Source organism: Canis aureus, chromosome 6 (assembly GCF_053574225.1).
Source record: "Canis aureus isolate CA01 chromosome 6, VMU_Caureus_v.1.0, whole genome shotgun sequence".
NCBI classification, from domain to species: domain Eukaryota; kingdom Metazoa; phylum Chordata; class Mammalia; order Carnivora; family Canidae; genus Canis; species Canis aureus.
In genome coordinates this window covers 4167925-4183600 of record NC_135616.1, presented here as the reverse complement: position 1 = coordinate 4183600, position 15676 = coordinate 4167925, and the positions used below count along the sequence as shown (strand labels likewise).

Genomic DNA, 15676 nt, shown 5'->3' with positions numbered 1-15676 from the left:
ATTTAATTTGACTTGTATTGGCGTTGGTTATCAGTGTATTCTTCCAAAACATTACATTATTCATATATTCTACAATTTTCTGATTAAATCTTTTATTTCTTCATTATCCATTTGAAAAGTTACTTGGCTAAATAATGGTCCTTGAGGATGCCCACACCCTAATCCCCAGAATCTGAAAATATGTTCCCTTACTTGGCAAAAAGGACTTTGCAGATGTGATTAAGTTAAAGAATTTGAGATGGGGAGATGAGCCTGAATTATCCTGGCAGGTCCAGTGTCATCACAAAGGCACTTACCAGGTTAAGATGAAGGCAAGAAAAAAGATGACATTGTGAGCAGGACAGATGGAAGGGGCCATGAGCCAAAAAACAAAATGCCCTGGAAGCTTCTAGAAGCTGAAAATGAGAAGAAAATGGGTCCTCTCCTGAGCCTCCAGGAGGCAGAAGAGCCCTTAATTTTAGCCCATTTCAGACATCAGACCTCCAGAACCATAGGAGAATATATTTATGTTGTTTTATGACATAAAGTTTGTGGTAACTCTTTATAGCAGCAGTAGGAAAAAATAGGTCACATCAACATTTGACCTTGACTTTGCCATTTTCTATTATACTTTAGTCATTAATTCTAAATCACCCAAACAGAAAAATCTGCATTTTTAAATAATTTGGGAGGTTGTAAATAGAGCAGATGGATCAGCTGCTACCCCTACCAGTTCCAGAGCCAACCATATAATGGTGAACAATGGAATGCAACATCCTAATTCATTAGGAGCATTACAGCCCATGTGGGTGGTCTGATGTAGGCCTCAATGAGAAACTAAATGAACTCTTTAAAGTGGTAATATGGGAAATCTAACATTTAGATAAAACATATTAAAGAGACTTCTAATAGCTGGATGGCACCCAAGACTGTACTGTTTCAATCCTCAAATGTGTTAGTCCTCCTCAAACAGAGGTCATTCAAAAACATAAAGTTCCAAAATTCTCCCAAGTTTTATACAAGTGATACCAGAGAGCTAATGTGACTTTAAGAACATCTTGCAAGTGGGTTAAGAAGCCCAGAGGAGGAAAAGGTAAAGGATGGTTTATCAAGTCAAGAATATAGAGACCACCTACTCAGTCCCTAATGAAATCCACAACATCTGTTGGCATTAGCAGTTTGGAGGCCCCATCACTTGCTTCAGGTGTTGTTGCAAATCCAAATGACAGACACCTGGGCCTCTCCTATGCTCCAGAGTCCCAGCATCACCAAATCTCCCTGATTTCATCTAGAAATTTAAAAAGAATATTCTCTGGCAATAAAGACTTATCACTTTACCTACTTTGTTCACTTGTTTGACCTTGAGGGAAACAGGGCATAATTCCATCATACCTGAAGCTACAGAACAGAGAAAAAAAAATGGCATGTATAATACTTCATTTCTGTTTACTTGCATGGCCCTCTACGGCAGACTTGAAGTCCTAATGGAAAATTATGAGCCAGACACACACACACACACTCACACATACACACAGTGAAAACCCCTGAAGATGCACAGTTTCAGTCAGAACTGGGTACAGATTCATGTGTGTTCAACTTTGTATTTTATCTTATTTTAAGATTTTATTTTATTTATTAATGAGAGACAGAGAGAGAGAGAGAGACAGAGGCAGAGATACAGGCAGAGGGAGAAGCAGGCTCCATGCAGGGAGCCCCATGCGGGACTCAATCCTGAGTCTCCAAAATCAGGCCCTGGACTGAAGGTGGCCCTAAACTGCTGAGCCACCTGGGCTGTCCCCAACTTTGTATTTTAGATATTATTTTGAAGATGGGAGAATACTTTCCAGGTATTTTGTTACATGTCCTTGTTTCAGTCACAACTTCAGCCTTTGAAAATCGGCTCTGCGTTAGTGACAGTCAGCCAGGCATCGGGCACCCTCTTCCATCTTGCCTTGCTTGTCCTTTTCTTCCCTCACCTCAGTTGTTTCTTCCTCTTTCCCATCACTCTGGTACACCAAAATCAACAAGGACAACAGAAATTCTTATTAACCTGTGTTTATGCCTCTATGTAGCAAACGTAATCAGTACTGTGAGTGGAAGGAAGGAAATAAACCTTCAGTGACTCTCTAGAGAGCTGGATACCCACGGGGAGAGAAACAGGTTGAGTGGCAAAAAGGGGACAGACAGAATGACAAGGAATATGATCATAATATCTGGACAGATGTGAACAATTAAGGTACAGAAAACAGGAGCAAGAAAGAGGCACAGACAGAAAAAGGAAACAGGAAAGCCACAGGTAAGAATAAAGGGTATTAAACAAACAAACAACAAACAAAAGCCCAGACAATTCAATTCACAATTCTCTCCAGGAGAGAAAGTGAACTCTGGGGAGCCTCCACAAGAACTTAGGAGACCAAAGCACTCAACAGAGGATAAAGCCAGAAAAAAAAAAAATGTAGTTAGTTCATCAAAAACAAGCAACAAGGTATTCAGGAAAACAAGTGATCAGGTGGTAAAGAAAGAGACGCAGAAATTGTATACAGATTGAGCTCTAGGAAGGGCAAAAGCAAAAATGTGTAACAACAGACACGTAGCCTAGATCACTTTCAATTATAAAAACTGTTTCCAGGTATAGAGTATATTTTCATTGGAGACATAGTCCCTTTCAGTTTTTGTTCATTGGAAGCAGATTTTATATATTTATTTAGCTCTTTTTTTTTTTATTTCATACATGGGAAAAGTTCATTCTTTCATGCTCAGTGCCTTTTGTTATTTCCTTCTCCCCTCAGTATTGATTTTTAACAGAAGTCTCTGACCTGCTGGTGTTTAAACCCAGAGCTGGGAGAGATGCTGGTGAGCTGAAAGGAGGGCCGGGAAGCCCAGAGAGTTGGTGGGAGCCAGAAACAAACTTGGATAGAAAACTCTGGCACACCAAGCTAGGGAAAATTCTCACCAGAAAGCAGCATTCACACATCTAAATGGCTTTCCAAGTGATGAGAAATGGAATTTAACTTTGAGATTTTCAAAAAACAGAACTCAGGAAAATTGCTGAAGTCATTAAAAGATGTGTTTTGCTCTCTAAGGTCAAACATCTAAATGTCAAATGGTTGAGCTGCCTGGAAGTCAATGAGTTCCTTATCTGACCGGAAGTATTTAAGTAGAAACAAAGTGACTTCTTCATAGTAATGTAGGAAACGTCAGCATTAAGAAGAGAGTTCTTCAGTAGACAACCTCCTTACTGATTCTGAAAACGGGTATTTTTAATACTCTGAAGAAGTGCAAATGACTCTCACCCTAACACATTTCATTGCAAGTAGGCAATTGTTATTAAAGCCTGATTTTTCTTATATTCACTGGGTATTTAATATAATATAATATAATATAATATAATATAATATAATATAATATAATATAATATAATATATATAATATAATATAAAATTTCTATTTCAACCATTCCAGGAATGGGAAACATGCTATAAAACTTCATTCCTATTTATTTTCTCAGCGTTTTTGATAGTTGCATCACATAATAATTCCTAAGTACAAATGAGATAGCAACATGCTGCCTAAACAAGTGCTCTTCACTCTGCCTGGAACGTTCCCCTTAGGGTCTTTGCACTGATGGATTCACTCATCCTCAGATTCAGACCTCTTTCTCTTAGCCCACACAGACTTTTGTAACAAACCACCGTTTTAGGCATTATATTAGCTTCTTGTGGCCGCCATAACAAAGTACTACAAATTAGGTGTCCTAAACCCCAGAAATACATTGCCTCATAGTTCTGGAGGCTGGAAGTCTGCAGTTAGGTTGTCAGCCTTTATCTCTCTGAAGGTGTGAGGGTAGAATTGTCCCATGCCTCTTCTAGCGTCTGGGGTGGCCAGCAACACTGGTGTTCCTCGTCTTACAGCTGCATCACTGTGATCTCTGTCTCAGTAATGATGTAGTACTGTGTGTATGTGTGTCCATGTCTCTCTATCTTCTTTTAAGGACACCAGTCATATTGGATTAGGGCCCATCTACTCCAGTATGACCTTATCTTAACTAATAACATATCCAATGACCTGGTTTCCAAATAAGGTCATACACTGGGGCACCTGGGTGGATCAGTGAGTTAAGGTCTGACTCTTGATTTTGGCTCAGGTCATGATCTCAGGGTAGTGGGATCAGGCCCTGTGTCAGGTTCTGTCTTCAGCACTGAATCTGCTTGTCTCTCTCCCTCTGCTCCTCCCCCAGCTTGTTTTCTCTCTATAGATAGATATAGATATAGATATAGATATAGATATAGATATAGATAGATATAGATATAGATACAGGTATGAAAACTAAACCTTAAATCTTAAAAAATATAAGGTCACACACTGAGGTACTGTGGATTAGGATGTCACCATATCTTTTTGAGGCACAATTCAACTCATAGCAGTTATCTTTAATAGAACGGACCAAAAGTGAATCTCTTAATTCTATCCCAAAGCACTTCCCCACTTATTTCTTATTCTCAGTAAATATCAGCATAATCCATCTACTTGATCAATGCAAAAACTCAGGAGAAATTCTTGACTTTTCTGCTTCCATCATACTCCACATCCAATCCATCCCCAAAACCTGCTGAGTTACCTCCCAAATGTCCACTAATCCATCCTCTCCCCCATATGCACTGACGTCTCCACTGAACAGTGAGCCCAAGCCACCACCACCTCTGTCCTGAACTGTGGAAAGCAACAGCCTTCTAAGGAGTCTCCCTGGGACCTTTTTCACTCCCATACCAGTTTTGATAGAGGTCCTATAAAGACATTGATTTTCTCACACAATCCCCTACTTAAAACCATTCAAGATACCCCATAGCATTGAGAATGAAATTAAAACTCCCTACCAAGGCCTACAAGATCCCCAGTGCCAACTTTTCCATGTTGTTCTCATACTGATCTCATATTGTTCTCCATCATCAATATGGGCTTCCTTTCACATCATGGGAATAAGGTAAGCCTTTTACTACCTGAGAACTTTTGTACTTCCTGGGTGGTAAACTCATCCAGAGTTTACACCATAAATGTGTACCATGTCAGCATGACTAGCTGCTCTCCCTCCTTCAAGTTTTTATCTAAATGTCTGTTCCTCTGTGAGGTCTTCCAATGTCACACAAAACATTTTTCTAGCTTCTCTCAGCCTGGTAGCAGTGTTTGATGTTGGTGCCCTTGCTGGACTTCAAACTGGACAGAATGTCCTTAGTTCCTTGCCCCTATACACAGAAATTAGGAAGAAATGTTGATTTCTATTTTCTTTTCATTCAAATTCACGTAGCCAACATATAATAATACATCATTGGTTTCAGATGTAGTGTTCAATTGATCAGTTGCATATAACATCCAGTGATCATCACATTATATGATCTCCTTAATGCCCATCACCCAGTTACCCCATCCCCCCTCCACTTCTCCTAAAGCAACCCTCAGTTTGTTTCCCATAGTTAAGAGTCTTTCATGGTTTGTCTCAGTCTCTGATTTCCCATTCAGAAATCAGAATCCTCTGTGCTCTTTCCTATAGTCCACATATGAGTGAGACCATATAAAAATTGTCTTTCTCTGATTGGCTTATTTAATTCAGCATAAGACTCTAGTTCCATCCACGTCGATGTTAATGGTAAGATTCCATCCTTTTTGATGGCTGCATAATACTTCATTGCGTATATACACCACATTTTCTTTATCCATTCATCTGTCCATAAACATCTTGGCTCCTTCTACAGTTTGGCTATTGTGGATATCGCTGCTTTGAAATGCTGATTTTTGTATATCACTGGGACATTGTGATTGTTTGTTATGCAGCATAAAGTGATTGATAAACCTTCTATCTCATCATTCTGCTCTTTTCTTCATAGCACTAGTTACACTATCTAATGGAATTATGTACTTAATCACTTCCTTGTTGATTAGCTCTCACTAAAGAGTAAATCCACAAAGACAAGACACATCTCAGCCCTAATATAGTGCCTGTTATGTGCACAACCACTGTTTTGTGCAATGTAAGCAGAACTCCCTTTGGGACTGATTTTTTTGGGGGGTGGGCTGATTTTATTTAATCTTCATTTGACCCAATTTCTACTTTCTCTTTTAAAAATGCTTTCTATCGGGAACCCTGGGTGGCGCAGCGGTTTAGTGCCTGCCTTTGGCCCAGGGCGCAATCCTGGAGACCTGGGATCGAATCCCACGTCGGGCTCCCGGTGCATGGAGCCTGCTTCTCCCTCTGCCTATGTCTCTGCCTCTCTCTCTCTCTGTGTGACTATCATAAATAAATAAAATTTTTAAAAAAATTTTTAAAAATGCTTTCTATCAATCAAATTAGGCACTTCAACTTTAATTTCCTAGTTGTCAAAATTTGGGATTTGGAGACATGCTTAAAACAAAACAAAACAAAAAAAGCAACTTTCCCCTCAGCACAGCAAAGGAAAGACAACACAGAACAGAATACTTTTACAAAGATTAGATGTGACTTTTAATCGTATTTTATGCAAATATAGTTTGTAAAACTTGTAGTCAGTTGTCCTCTGTCTGATGGGCTCTATTAACATCTCAAAAAAAAAAAATCTCAGAATTACTATCAGAGTTCTAGGGCTCCAATGCTTTGGTTGGTCTACCAGTCTTTACCAAGCAACTTCCCATATTAATATCTTTGCTTGGCTTACATTGAATTGGCACTTGGGGTACAATTATTTCCCATGATAAGTTCATGTCAAATGCAAAAATTAGGTATTTCTAATTTGCACATTTACATACTCATTTTTCTGTCTATGCCTGGCACTGATGAATTACTGTATTTTTCTAGAAAAAAAGTAACACTCATAGGTCTTGGGGCTATGGATAAGATCATGGCAGACAGCTCTTGTCCAAACTGCTCATAATTGCAGAGTAGTGTTTTGAAAATATTAATATCACAGGTCTCTAGCAGTTTTCTAACCACTAAATAGAAGTTGGGAATAAGGGACAGCCAAACTCATACTTTATATTTCACAAAGTGAGCCCTGTATTTTTAAACAGTTAGTGGGTCTCACTACTATAATCCTTTCTTGAAGCCCAAGGCCTCACAGGGAGCTTTAAGAATTCTTGAGATTCAATATTTTATAAGAAAGTGACTAACCTGCTATCGTATTCTTCTGTCTTATACTTTGAGTTATTTTTTGTTGTTGTCTTTCAAAACAAAAAAAATAAATAAAAGAAATAAGTAAACATGAACCCTAAAGAAAAACAAAAAAGTATAAGAAGTGAACAGGTGAGAAAGCAGAGAGGGATTACAACTATTTCATATACTGAAGTGGACATACTTGCCTAGTCCAGGAGCACCAACAGGTGTAGCTCCACCATATGAAGCATGTTGTCTGGGCTAGGAGATAAACCCAAACCCCACTGAAGGGGTCTACACTTATTTTCTGGTTCATAAAAAAGGAAACTTCAACCATTCCCACCTGCTCCTGAACTATACCACCTTAACCAGCTCAAAATCATAACTCAACCCAAAGGTGCCCATCATAGGTGCCAAGGAAATGGGTAATCCCCTCTTGGAAGAACTCAAGCTGGTTTTTCATGGAGTGAAATGGAAAGTAATGTTGTCACTTCCAGTTTCCCCATGTCCTCCACTCTGGAGAAAACACTTTCTTTTCCCTTCAACGAAAGCATCCTACCACATGCAGTCCATGCAGTCTGGGTGCTTCTGAAAGAATGTCTGTCTTCTTCTCTCCTCCTCTGGGTCCCACAGGCTCAATGTGCATGCTTTACTGGTGTGGTGTTGGGAATGTGGGATGAGCTTCTGGGCATATCCTAATGCTCCATCCTCTGATGGCTTTCCTCCTCCGCCATGCATTCTCAAGGATGAGACACAGAGTCATCAAAGCCCTACATGTGGCATCTGGGAACTTCCTTTTCCTCAGATCTCAGTATCTAGCCCACACTAAAACTGCTGAAAGAATGAATGAGAAACCTGTGTCCTTTACATTGGTACCTTCATAACCTCAATCTACTCAGCGTGTACATGTGAACACCTCCAGTGTGCTAGGCATTATTCTAGAACTGGGAATTACAAACATAAGTGAGGGAAACACCCTGCCCAGACTTGGCGCCATTCATCTCAACCTTACAGCGATTGTCCAGGAGCCCAGTATACTTGACAACATCTTTTGGCCTTTCCTTTTTCCAGTTGTTCCTCGAGCACTTCAGCAAGGCTTCCAAAAAATAAGATGGGTCCGCAGGAGAGCAGCTCATGAGCAAACTCCATGCGTTCACCCGGTGTTTGCAATCTCCTATGGCTGCAAAGTTTGCAATGCTTATGACCTGTCTCCACCAAGGCTCACTCACTTTTGGCAAGCAGACTGGTTGCATGAAAGAGTAGGGCAGGAGGAGGGTGTTTACAATTGAATAGATGTTGCCACGGCTTCCAGTTCTTGGATCCCTAGAGGCATGGCATCCTGCCCATGCAGGGCTGCATGCAGTGGCATAGCATGATCTTTGGGCAGGGTGCAACAATAGCAGCATCCTCAAGAAAATTGCTCAGTTATTGTTCCAAGGGGAAAAAAAGTGAACTCTTTAAAAATTACACTAGAAGCGAAGTCAGTAAAGAGCAAGGCAGTATGTCAGGCATATTTCTACTGTTTTCATTTGCTCAGGCTGTCATAACAAAGTACCACACACTAATGACTTGGAAATATGCCTTCTCACAAGTAAATGTGGGGGCTAGAAGTTCAGAATCAAGGTGTTGGCAGGGATTTTCTCCTGAGGCTTCTCTCCTTGGCTTGTAGATGGCTACCGTCTTGCTATGTCCTCAGAGAGATGTGTGACAACCCGTGTGTGTGCAATGTCTCTCATCTCTCCTCCTCCTCTTATGAAAGCAGTCCTGTTGGATTAGGGCAAGCCCTTATGACCTCATAAACCCTAATTACCTCCACAGCGGCCCCACCCCCAACACAGTCATATGGGGACAATGGCTTCAACATACTAACTTCAAGGGCACAATTCAATCCATAACAACTACATAATGACCTTACATGTGAATAGAATACTGGAGCTTCAGCGTGCACAATTCTGTTTAATTACATAAATAAAAATATCTGTACTTGGCTGCAAAAGAAAAGGAAAAAGAAGAATGGGGGAGAAGTAAAGAGGGAGGGAAGAAAGGAGAAAAGATTTAATATCTATTTAAGAGTTTTAAAAGTAATATTTACAGTATGTAATTTTTGCCTTACAGGTGAACGCAGAACATATCTACCATGTGAGGTGGACCTCCATTTTATACCTAAGCTTTTCTGTAGATGTCAGCTCTTTGGGGGAGCGAGGCTGACTGTAGTGAGGAGGAATGTAATCTATGCCAAACTGCCTTCATTCACATCCCAGCAACTACAGTTAAGAGTGGTGAGTCCTTACACTTTTGCTACCCTCTGTCCTCATCATCTGTAAAATAAAGATGGTAACTGACATATCCTCCTCATTTTTTGGTCATATTATATATTGTAATAATATATAATACTCTTAAAGTAAAATAAAACAAAATAAAATATATAACACTCTTGAAGCAGTGTCTTTTAAATAGTAAGTCAACAATATATGTGTCTTATGGTTTTTGATCCTGACAAATCTTATGTGAGGTAAAGGCTGACATGTGTATTTGTTGTCTTATAGGAAATATTCAGGGTTTGAGAGGATTCCCCACGGATGCACAGCAAGTTCCTAGTGGAGCCAGGATCTCGGGTCTCAACTCCTCTAGTCCAGGGAGTACAGGGAAAACCTGGAAAGAGACAGTGGGCTTCCAAAGGGCAAGGGGAATGCTGGCGGTCTTATCCCAGAAGAGCTCAGGGAACTCTGTTCCCTTCACCATCCCAGGATGGATGTGTTTCTTTGCCTTTCTGGAATTAAAAGGCTCCCTGTTTTTGACTCTGACATTTCCTGAATGCCTGGCCCTCAGTAAGACTGTGAAGACACAAAAGGAGGCCCCTTAAGGAGCTCAGGCCCTCCATGGACAACTGTTCAGAAAATGAGAAAGTTCCCTAATTTACTCTCCCCTACGCAGTGGCTGGGGGAAGATTTGGCTGGCCCCAGTTGAATAGTGCACAACTCTCGCTGAGTCAGTAAATGCAGAAGATGGAGCTAGTCTTAATTCCACATGTTTTCAACTCTGGGTTCCACTCAACATCAAGCCTCAGGGGACACCAGTCCCTGCTGGGGCCCCATTTTTAGAGTGGTTCCACATAGTTACAGGTCAGAAGTGATGGCCCTCCCAATTCTTGTCAACTGGTTGGTAGTGAGACCAAGAGAATGCACTGCCCTCCAAGTTTACAAGGATCTCTCTAGTATTCAGCTGGGGGTGGGGGAGCCCTCCTGATGAGCCCCTTCTTTACGAATGTGCTTTTAAGTTGCACCAGAAGCCATTACTAATACCCAAGGCCACCAAAGAAATGACAAAGCACACAGTCTGGAGCTGTTCTGGGTGATTGTCTTTAATTTTTTCACACATTATGCTTATTTTCATTAATATTTTGAAACTGTGGGTGCATTTAGAGTCTGTTGCACAACTAGACAAATCTAGCCAAAGTGTATCAGAATGGAAACAATGTTTCTGGTAACCTCCCTGGGTCTCAATGTTACCCAAAGTTAGCCATTCTCATGTATGTAGAACCCTTCCATGGCTTCGATGCCTTGGATAGCTCCAAGATCCTGGGCATAATCTGTGACCTGATCTCATCCACATTTCCATCTTCTAGGACTCCTTGTCTGGAATCTACTAGCAAATAGTAAAACCAAACTAAGGGCAAGGCCCTGATAAGCATGTATTTTTGCTCTCGGTGCTCCTCCCAGTGCTCTGGATAGACTGAACTCCACTTACCAAACTACTGCTTAGCTTCTTAGGGCTTCATCCTCTGTCTAGAACTCCCTCCACTGCCCCTCACCTGCTCAATCTTTCCCCTGAATTCCCAAAGGCTCAAATGCTTCACTTATATCTCCCCAACACTGTCTTCAAAATTACATTGCTTTGCTTATGTATCATGTATTAAATTAATTCCTGATGTATCTGTCTCCCCAACTAACATGTAAGTGGCTTAAAACACAGACCACATCACATTCAGCTCTGCATTTTCAGCTCCCTGACAGGATGAGGGGAAAAGATGCATTTATTAAATGTGTGTAGAACTGACTCATGCAGAAGGAAGGAGATAAAAAGGAAAGCCCAATCCCCTGGAAAGAAGCAAATATAAGTATCTATGGCAGCAACTGAACTGGTGTAAATCCCTTCCAAGTCCTGTACAGGATTTATGCTTATTAGATTTGGCTCTGCTGGAGAGTACCTTACAAACTATTTGGTGACACAAGACCAACATAAATGAAATATCACAGAGCAGTCAATTGCTCAACTGTGTAAGAAATGTGAGCTCAATCACACTCTAATGATAGAGAGGAATTCAGGCAAACTGAAGAAAGCGCCAGAACACACAGGGGGTGGCTGATGGAACAGCCCCCAGAGTGAGGATAAGACCTGAAGAGATGAAAACAAACAGAAAGAGCTAACTGTGAACCCTGATCTCTTAGCTCCTGTCAAGGGAGGACCCAGATCTGCTGAACGCATTCCTGAACAAATGAGGGGCTACTCAAACTAGTCAAGCAAATACTGCAGGGACCACCAGGCCGCCTCGAATGCTCCTGTCTGGGAACTTTGGTCATAGGGCTCAAGAGGTTAAAAAAAAATCAAATTGACAGTGAAATGGGAAATATCATTTAAAATTTAATTTTCAATATAACCTAAGCTTTGTATGAGAGCCATATGTAAAAATCATCTGGAACGATCTTCAACTTCACATTTTATTTGCATGGGTTTCTTCAGAAACCACTGTTGGTATCTTTAAAAAGAAACAAAAACCTGGAGAAAATGTAATTTAAACATCTGTCATAGGTAATTGGTTGATGGACAATGGAAGTTCAGCGGAGCTTAAGTTCCATTTGGGGAATTCTTTCACAATTATGCTGTGCAAACAAACATAGAAATCATTAGCATTAAGTGAAAATAGCCATTCACTGTAACTCCAGGTCTAATAGTGATCTTGATATATCATTTAGAGTTTCAGCTCAATACTGGAGTCTCAGCTTATGACTTGGTAAGTGGTTTTTTCCATTTAAGAGGTTTTTACATTGCTTTTTTTTTTTCTTTCTGAAATAGCAGAACAGACTTAATTGTTAAGCAGTCTAAAAGAGTTTTACTAAAATAAGATCTTTTTTGCTAAATTCTTCAAAAACCCTATCTGAGAAGGACACCACAAAACCAGGAGATTTGCTATTCATGGTCAGTTCAGGGGGACCTGCAAATAAAGTCCCTAAGTTTCCACAAGTGCTGTCACAGAACGACAAGCAAGTGGGGACTTCTGTTTACAGATCTGATGCTCACATTCATATTTAGGTGTGGTGGCACCCTGAGATGTACTTCTGAGAAGTTCCAGTTGGTATTCTGCTTGCAGAATCAAATTCCAGGAAAGAAACCAGGCTTTGCTGCACTTGGGGCATTTTATAGAGGGCAGGAGCATCATGTTCGAGTGACAGCATAGTCACTGAGGTTTACTTTAACATCTCCCATGATGATGTGTGACAAAGTGGAGCCAGACCACAAAGTCTGCCATTTTAGGCATTTGTGTTACCTTGGATAGATCCTAAGATATTTTGGAAAGAGATACAACTGACAGTCTGAGCAGTTTTGAGTAGTATGTGGCCACCCAGAGTTGACCACAGTGTTGAGATCATTAATCTTGGACTTTCTTGTACTTGGTACTTTATCAAAAGACCTACTAGTTCATTTCCTTAGCAAAAATTCATCAAGTGCCCCCATGCCAAAGACCACGGTCAATGTCCCAGGAATAGACTTGAAAGAAAATTAGCTATGATGGCAGGGAGCGTTTTACTTTACATCTAAAGCAACGGGGATTGCAAGCTACACCATCAGTGACTTCAGCAACAGCTGCGCAACACCATGCTAACTGTAAAATTTTACTAATTTATAATAGCATAAGATTACCAGGATATTACATTAAATTCCCACAATCACAGTTAAAATTTAACCTAGGCTTTCTTCATATTCCACTTGAAATTATATCTGAATTTGGCCCACATGGCAGCACTGTTTGGCAGATTCCTTGCCAACCCAAACATATCACATCTAAAAGGAAACTGAGTTTTCCTCCATGAGCTCTGCACTACCTTCATTTCAGTAAATGTGCACCACCACCCAGCCAGTTGCTCAAAACTTGAAACCAAGGACTTCTTTAACTCTCCTCTCCCAAACAGATGACAAAGGTCTGCCCCTGTGGCTGCTGTCCCCATGCTGGCCCAGCCCCCAGCCGGCCCCGCTCCCCAGCTGGTCCTGCCTCCGCCCCCCGTTTTCATTTCTCTTCCCACTCCAGCCTTGGACGGGTTGTTTTCTGTATGTTGAGCTACGCTTGACATGTAGTGTTGTGTTTGTTCTAGGTGCACAACATACTGACGTGGTGGTGTATATATTGTGAAATGATTAGCAAAGTATGTTCAGTTAACATCCATCACCTTGCATAGTTATAATCCTTAAAACAGCACATAAGACCATTCTCCTGCTTACAACTCATTAAGGGTTCTCCACTGCACTTAGAATAGCATCTAAATTCTTGGCCAGAGACTACACAGCCTTGATTATCATCAGAGCTCCGGCTCTGGGCATCTCTCACTCCTGTCCATGCCAGCCACTCAGCCCCCCCCCACCCCGTTCCTCCACAGGCCAACAGGCATGTATAGTTCTCTCCCTCCAGGAGGATCCCCTCTGTGTCCCCACTCTGCCCCATTCTTCACTTGGCTGGCTTTTCTTCCTTCATCAGAGACACCTTACCTGTCCCTCTAAAGAAGGTGACTCCTCCAGCACCTGTTTCCTCTCTCACACCACTGCCCTCATCTTCTTCACAGCACTGAACCCAATCAGTAACTACAATCACTGTCACCTTCCCTGGGGATGGTCTGTCCCCTTCATTGGGCAGCAATATGCATGAATTGATCTGAATGACTTTAACCAGCCTGAAAAGATTTTATCTCTTCTGAAAAATTTGGGGATTCTTATTGCCTTTAAGTAATGTAAGACAGTATTCTGCATACACATCTTTCAATGCCAATGCTTCTCATACTATGCTATTTCTAAAGAATTTTAAGTGACATGTTACCATCCAAAATTTCAGCCAAGAAATCAATCTCTCTGTGTTTTTGTTTTAGTTTCAGAGGTAGAATTTAGTAATTCATCAGTTGCAAATAACACCCAGGGCTCATTACATCAAGTGCCCTCCTGAATGCCTCACACAGTTACCCCAACCCTGCACTCCCCTGCCCTCCAACAACCTTCAGTTTGTTTCCTAGAGCTTGGTGTTTCTTATAGTTTGCCTCTCTCTTAATTTTTATCTTATTTTACCTGTCCTTGTAGTGCTCTTATGTAAACAAATTCACCTAAGGCATCAAGCATCTGAATAGATACTATCCATGGTCAAATCCACAGGTGTGATGGAAGTAGAGACTATAAGACAGCTTGCTCCTCCATTATGAGCCATTTTATAATTTTCAAAATTCCAAAACAAAAAGAAAAATATATCTAGGAATCAAGAAAAATCAGCATTTCTTCTTAGTATTCTCTATAAATTTTCCTTTAGTTTTGGGACCACCTTTCCTTTATTATTTAGAAGTGTCCTTATGTACTCCTTGAGTTCAACCCCTGACCCTGTGATGAGAAAAGGAAGGCCCAAGTAGGTGACTTTGTCCAAGATCAGGCAACTGCCCAATGTAATTAGGAGTGCCCAATATCAGTTAGAAAGCCCTAGCATTTATTCACCAGATAGCTTCATCAAGTTTTACTTCCATCCTGGTTTCCAAAAGTCAAATACAATGTCAGCTTGGCTCCCTCCCCAGTGAAGGGCCAGAAACTCTGGTCTCCTCTGGGTCCGTGTTGAGGACCCAGGTTGTCTAGGCAGGAGTGGTGCTGTCCACTTGTAGATTCTTGGCAAGACCTAGTCCAGGGCTGGGCACATTCAAGATGAATCATTTATTGAGCCTGTAAAGTATGTCCATAAAGATGAGCATCTACAGAAAGGTATTTCACTAAATAATCACTTTTTTTATTAACTTGGGTTTTGTTCTAGTTGCTCTGTGAAAAGCATTTATACTTTTAGTAGAATTCCAGAGTCAATCTCAAATAAACTACTTCACGATGATAAAATCTTGCTTTTGTAATTTTCTAATTGGCCCATCAGGATCTTGAACAGGTCTACTTTTTGTCTACAAGAAAATAAATTTCACACATCATGATTTTTAAAATTATATCCTACTCTTAATTCTCAGATTTTATATCAGAAAAACTGTTGGTGAAGTCTACTAGAATTTTTAATTGGCCCACTCGCTTCCCAAAGCAGCTGAATTTTACAACTCTGGAGCTTACTATTTTGATATTTTAATTTCCACAAAGTTAATACTCAAGTTGTCCTATTTTTATATTTTTATAATTTTTCCATTAATAATATTCAAGTTACTTAACACCAGTCTGACCCAGAAACCATATGCTCAGAACTAACGCTAGTTTTATCACTGGGGAAGGGTTCTGCGGGTCTTTGGATGAGTCAAGTGTAACCCTCTAGATGCTGTATCATAAGGTGGTCTCATGGTCATGGAGGAGGTG

At 40.7% G+C, this 15676-nt stretch overlaps 1 protein-coding gene and 1 long non-coding RNA gene across 6 annotated transcripts in view; one reads left to right on the top strand and one right to left on the bottom strand.

Annotated features, from left to right (window-relative positions):
- Positions 1-15676, bottom strand: part of PIEZO2 (piezo type mechanosensitive ion channel component 2) — a 442052-nt gene that overhangs the window by 312631 nt on the left and 113745 nt on the right. The gene's annotated exons all lie outside the window — the stretch shown is intronic.
- LOC144315095 (uncharacterized) lies at positions 8926-9898 on the top strand. The gene is made up of 3 exons (XR_013380885.1): positions 8926-9120; positions 9212-9375; positions 9643-9898. It is a non-coding gene; the product is annotated as an uncharacterized LOC144315095 (long non-coding RNA).